Here is a 7,122-nt window from a genome sequence, read left to right on the forward strand (position 1 = left end):
AATAACCTTCGATATATGGCCCTTAGCTGTCTAAAGAAACATGCTTGTAACTTTTTTTTGGAGTAAAGCATATTTCAGTTTTCTGGATTTGTTACTGACATTAATTATATTAAAACTGAGGTTAAAAGTGTAGAAATTAATGATTTGTGGTCGAAAGGTCGCTTTTCTCGAACTTATTGCCACAGAGCTTTCTCATGCTGTACCTAAATGTTTTAACAATATCTCAAAATGAAAAACCCCTACATGGGGTGATAATTTTTTCGTTAACTTCTGTCTCACCCAAGTCAAAACACCTGCAATTCCACAGTGGTGAGCAAATAAATAATCAGCCAAAAATTAATCAAAATTATTTTTAAAAAAAGTTATGTAAATTTAACAGTCAACATTTCCAAAGGGAAGTTGCTCTATAACCCAAAAAACTTAAATCAAGACTTTTTGATGTCCAATCAAAACAATTCTTAATTGCGTAATGTAGCTGGGAATTCATTTTCTCCAAAATTAATAGAATTTTTCTGACAATAAGTTACGTAGATTTAACATTCGGCCTTCCCAAAGAGAAACTCTGTACCCAAAATGAGTTAATTCAAGACTTCTTGATGTCCAATCAGATCAATTGTTAATTGCGCAATGTAGCTGGGAATTTGTTGTGTTATAACCTAGGGGACTGGGGAGGAGCACATGGTCTAGCTATCCAACATGGCGTAGTCGACATCGAGTTGTGCGGCCATTTTTCAATCTGCTCGCCGATCGCTATCGATCATAGACGTTAGAAGCTTCATTTCTTCGCTCTAGGGGCGACGTTTGTCTCAACTATAAAGGAAATGCCACCCAAGCCAATTCCAAAACCCTCCGAGGGGGCCAGTGCGAGTCCAACAACAACATCTGGACCAAACCTTCAATTTATTTCTTCTGAAATTGCACGAGTGCCGAAGCTTGATATTGCAACCTCTACTCCAGACGGATTCCAAATTTGGAAGCAGCGATGGAACTCTGCAGTGACAATTACAGCTTTCTCCGATCTTCCTAGAGAAACCCAACAAGCTCTATTTACAAACGTCCTGAGCGATGACACCGTTAAAAGAATGAACATCTTAGGGCTACAAGATGTCAATGCTATCATTGAGTCTTTCCAAACCCAGGTATGTGGAAGTACAAGTATCTTTGTTCATGAATACGAGTTTCACAACAGGTCCCAAGGGACAAATGAGTCTTTTGAAGAGTTTTACATTGATTTACAGTCCCTGTTGAATAAATGCCAGTATGAAGATTGTTGCAAGACTGAAACTAGAATGTCATGTAAAGAGCGTGTTCTTCTTGCAAGATTAGTGGCTGGCATAAGGTCCAATGAGGTTCGTAAGAGTCTTCTGTGTATTAAAGATCTAACCCTCGAGAAAGCTGTTCAACATGTTCAAGTTGATGAAGCCACTTCATTTCAAGCAAACCAATTTTCTTCTCAAATAAACAAAACTGGTGCTTCTGCCTACAGAAAAGGCAAATCAAGCAATAACTCTGACAACAGCAATGCACCTCCTTCTGACATGTCAGAAGACAGCCCTAGGAAATGCAAATTCTGTATGAGGTTCCATGTATTCCGAAAGGAATTATGCCCTGCAAAAGATTCTATTTGCAAAGCCTGCAACACCAAAGGCCACTGGGCCAAATCCCTCATGTGTCCCAATAATTCTAAGACTGGTCCAAAGCGACCCAGCGAGGATAGGAAATCAGATGCTCATGCAGCACAGCCTGGCTCCTCTGGAAATCCTTCTCTTCAATTGATTTCAGCTGATGGAAAGTCTCAAATAAGCCACACTGCATCTGTTAAAACTATCAACCTTTCTGCTATTCCTAGTGTTGGAACTCACTGCTATGCTGACTTTGTTATTGGCAATCACAACTGGATTCAGCAGTGCATGGTTGATCCTGGTGCCAATATAAACTGTGTTGGTTATGACTGGATCACTCGTTTTGAAACTCCTGAATGGAACTATAACCTAGAGTGTGGTTCCGTTAAAGCTGCTGGTGGTCACAACCTTAAAGTTGAAGCACGCGTACTTCTGAAGATTTCCTGGCCCCCAGAAGACCCAGTTCTCTCAGCTAGCCAATGGTTCCACATTATCCACGGTGAGGATGGAGTTGTCCTTGGCACTCCTGCTTGTCGAGCTCTTGGTGTCATAGATGACCAGTGGCCATTGTCTACTTTGGAAGAAAAAGTCAACCCCTCTTCCTCAACTGTAAAAACACTGCAGGCAGACCCTGCCCAGTCTTTACCTGGCAGCACATTACAGGACCAACTACACTCTGACGCCAACAATTTTGAGTCTCTACCTCCGCCTCCAGATGATGACCTGTTGTCTCACTTGAACTGGATGCACCATGCAGCAGATGACGTACAAGTAAATGTGATTGGAACCTCTTCAGAGCCAACCATCGCCGAGAGTTCAGAAGACTCTGATTTTTCATCCCTCTTACACGATTATGAAGACATCTTTGATGAGACTTTTCTTCCTGCCATGTCAGGTGAACCATTTAAGATCAATCTCAAGCCCAATGCTACACCCTATGCTCAGTTAAAGGCAAGAAAAGTTCCAATCCCTTACTTGGAGCAACTGAAGAAACAACTTCAGGAGATGGAGCAACTTGGAGTAATCTCACCATGCGAAGAACCCAGCCCATGGTGTCACCCAATCGTAATAGCCCCGAAGAAGGGCACTGATGAACTCAGAATTTGCATTGATTTCACTCGCTTGAATAAATTTATTCAGCGTGAATATCATCTCAGTAACTCTCCTTTTGAAGCTGTAACCAGCATTCCTCAAGAGGAGCTTGCATACTTCTGCAAGTTTGATGCTCGCCATGGTTACTGGCAAGTTCCACTTCATGCTGAATCACGTCCTCTCACCTGCTTTATTACACCATTTGGTCGATTTGTGTGTAATCGAGCTGCATTTGGAATTAACAGCATCTCTGAATGGTACAACCGCCGCATGGACAAGGTCGTTGCTGGCCTGGAAGGAGTTCGCAAAATCGTTGATGACATTCTGATCTATGCACCAAGTCTGTCTATTCTGAAGATGCGCACCTGTGCCTTCCTTGATCACTGTCGTCAGCATGGTGTCACGCTCAAACAAACAAAGTCGCAGCTTGCCGTTACAGAAGTCGAGTTTGGTGGATTTCGTCTGACGAAAACTGGCATCCAGACCAGTCCTGACCTACTAAAATCTATCAGGGATTTTCCTCGCCCACAAAACCTCACCGATCTCCGCTCATGGTTTGGGTTAGTAAACCAGCTTGGCAATTTCTCCAAGGAACTCACTGCAATTATGGCACCCTTCCGCCCTCTTCTTGCAAAGGATACAGTGTTCCAATGGTTGCCTGAACATGAACATGCCTTCCTGGAAGCGAAATCTCGCCTGAGTTCCACTCCTGTGCTAACATACTTCGCTGTTAACCAACCAACTATTCTTGCTACTGATGCATCTCGTCTCAAGGGACTGGGTTTCGTCCTCCTACAATTGGTAGATGATGTCTGGAAACCAATACAAGCAGGTTCACGCTTCTTGACTCCTGCAGAAAGCCGCTATGCTATGATAGAACTTGAGGCTCTTGCTGCCTGCTGGGCAATGAAGAAATGCAACATGTTTGTTCAGGGTTTACCACACTTCACCCTTCTTACTGACCATCAGCCTCTCATCCCAATACTGAATTCTAAGGGAATTGCAGATGTCGAGAATCCCAGACTCCAGCGACTTATGATGAAGATGCTGCCATATTCGTTCACTGCAGAATGGGTGAAAGGCAAGGATCATTTGGCTGCAGACGCTCTTTCTCGTTTCCCAGTGGATGAGCCATCACTCGATGATGAGCTATGTAACATTCATGCTGAAGCAGCTGTAAAGATCCAATTTGCTGATAAGTCAACTGAAGACCTACAACTTCATGAAGTTTTTCAAGCTCAGCAGACAGACCCTCAGATTTCTCAAGTTACAGAGTACATCAATTGTGGATGGCCTAAATCACTAGAAGAAGTAGCAACAGTTGCAAAACCTTTCTGGCCTATCCGTCACAACCTTTACCTCGTTGCACCAACCACTGGCAGATCTATTCTTGTAATGAATGGACGAACTGTTATTCCATCCTCTCTACAAAAGAAGATGCTTTTGGTTCTGCATGAAGGGCATCAAGGTGTTGATAAAACTCGCCGCCGTGCCCGTGCTTCCATCTATTGGCCTGGCATAGATCGCGAAATCGAAGACATGGTGAAACGATGCCACCAGTGTCTGACACATCTTCCAGTAAATTCTAAAGAACCACTGGAGCAGCCACCAATACCAACAAGACCTTGGGAGAAGCTAGGTGTTGACCTATTTAGCCTCGATGGAAATGAGTACCTCATTACCACCGACTATTTCTCCTTTTTCACTGAAGTGCATGATCTAAAGAAGAACAGTAAGGCGCCATTAGTGATCAAGGAACTGAAGAAGACTTTTTCGCGCTTTGGAACACCTGTGGAAGTAGTCTCTGACGGTGGCTCTCAGTTCACGTGTAAGGCCTTTGAAGATTTCTCACAAGAGTGGGGTTTCCAACACACTGTGTCATCACCTACACATGCGCAGTCAAATGGCAAAGCTGAGGCAGCCGTAAAAAATGTCAAAAAGCTACTCAAGAAGTGTGGATCAATGAATCATGATGAATTTTGGAAAGGTATGTTAGCAATCCGCAACACTCCACTTGCCTGTGGGAAGAGTCCAGCTGAGTTGTTATTTGGCAGAGCACTGCATGACTTTCTTCCTCGAGTCCCAAACCCTAAGGAAGAATTTCTAACTCCCACCACAAGGAAGAAAATCCTACATGCCAAGAGTAAGGAGAAACTCTACTATGATAAACATACCAAAGTACTACCTCCTCTAGAACTAGGATCCCGTGTCGCAATTCGCTCTCGCAATGACACTGACTGGTCCCTTCTTGGGACTGTTATTGAAATTAGACCAAACCGTACCTTTGCTGTCGAAACTGACCGTGGTTCGGTGCTCATCCGCAACAGAAAGTACCTGAAGCTCACAATCTGACAATGTGCCTTTTCTACATGTTTGCGTTCCTTTTTTATTATCTCCTAAAGAGGGAGGGAGATGTTGTACGTTCTCTGATCTCCTCCTGTCGGGGGAGGGAGATGTTGTGTTATAACCTAGGGGACTGGGGAGGAGCACATGGTCTAGCTATCCAACAGAATTTATTTTCTCCGAAACGTATAAAAGTCACACGCTCTTGAAAATTTTTTGGGAAAAAAATTAGATGATGCGCGTGTGGAAAATTCGAAGCAGTAGAGCGTTCTTGAGTCACGATGTCAGTAGCTCATAAAGCTGCAAGAATTTTGAGGTAAGATTGTAAAGAAGGTGAATTTCCGTGCGAGTTTGCGTTTGGGAGACGTAACAGAGCATCCATTTCTACTCAGTCTTGTTTAGCGCATTACTGTGACTCGGTCAGTCAAAAGCCATCCGTGTTCCAGCCCTGGTCGAGTTAGTTTGACCGTGGTCTTGGGCAAGATGCTTTCTTTCCCGCCTTTCTCACTCCCAGAGTCGTTTCATATGGTGGGCAACTGAAGGGTAACTTGCGATGTACTAGCATCCCATACAGGGGGAGAAGCAATTCTACTAATCGTCTCATGCTATTAAAGCCGAAATAAACTTCAAGGACAGACATCACTTTTTAGCAGTGCCATATTCTGGAAAAGGGATATTTCAGTAGGAAATATTTCGAACAAGTCACAATTCGCAAATCACTAAGAAGAGAAAATGTTTAAGTGCGTTTAAGGATACAGTACATACACTGTATTATTGACCTTTTGCACTTACACTCTTTTTTATATAAGAACCTTTTTATATCAATATAATATATATATATATATATATATATATATATATATATATATATATATATATATATATATATATATAATTATATATATCGTAGCTGAAAAAAGGTAAAAGGCTTGTTAAGATCAAAGATTATTTCTTCCTTTCAGTTAGGAATGGATTTACTCCAATGTCACTTTGTTTTTTTTTTTTAATTATAAAAAAATAAGAACATTTTAAGAACATTTTTGGGGTAAAATATTTGATTAAGAAAAGTTAAGAACGATAAGCGTCGGCCAAAAATTGGCCGTTCTTATATATATCATTTGCCATCTGGTAAAGCTGAATATCACGAAATTAAATATCATGTTTTGTACACACGAAATAAGTATACACGGAGGTAATTCAGTGTAAAGTGCCTTTGCATTGAAAGAAGCAACACACAACTTTCGCAAACAAATTATCTGTCAAGATAACAAAATAAGGATCAATTTCGTTTTTCTTAAGCGTATTCTCTAAAGCAAAAATTTGAAAACTACAAGCTTTAATACCCAAGTGCCTCGTATCATTCAATTGCACTGACCCCTTTGCTATGCCTTAAAAATGCATCAATATTTTTTCAATGGTATTATTAAGGAAACATGACAACGGGAAATGTCTTGCTGCAGTTGTGTCCCTAGCTGTGGCTATATCCGTTGAAGATTAACGGATAAACCATCTCTTAGTGGTCTTTTGACCGCCAAAATAATTCAGTAACATTTAGTATATGACCGATATGACCATCTCAATGTACCGCTGACTTAGGGAAAAAAGAAAAATGCATGCACTGATTCCCAAACTCAAATTCTTCACTCACAGTTAAGTTTATTGCAAAGTACTAGAGAGACAATTTCTTTTTACATATTCATATTATCTCACATGATGGATTCATTTGCGTTTTAGTATTAATTATTAATAGCAACCGTTTATTGATTGTATGAAAAAAAACCGTTTAAATTATTTTAATTTTTTGGTGTGCTCGATGATCATCAGTTAAAGTGATTTATCTGTTTTTCTTTACTATGCGCGAATATCATCTCTTACTGATTCGCCTTAAGAATGTTTAGTACTTAAACGCTGAGACAACTTTATCCGGCATTTTGTATATATGTTCCCGGTTCCTTGAAATTTATTTTTCAATATTGTTTCGTTTTGCACAGTGTGCTTTCTAGAACTCTGACAACAACATTAATGTCACGTATTTTTTAAGTCAGTTAGACTTCCATTTGGTTTG

The sequence above is a fragment of the Oculina patagonica genome, chromosome 3, assembly GCF_052425735.1.
Source record: "Oculina patagonica isolate OP01 chromosome 3, crgOcupat, whole genome shotgun sequence".
NCBI classification, from domain to species: Eukaryota; Metazoa; Cnidaria; class Anthozoa; order Scleractinia; family Oculinidae; genus Oculina; species Oculina patagonica.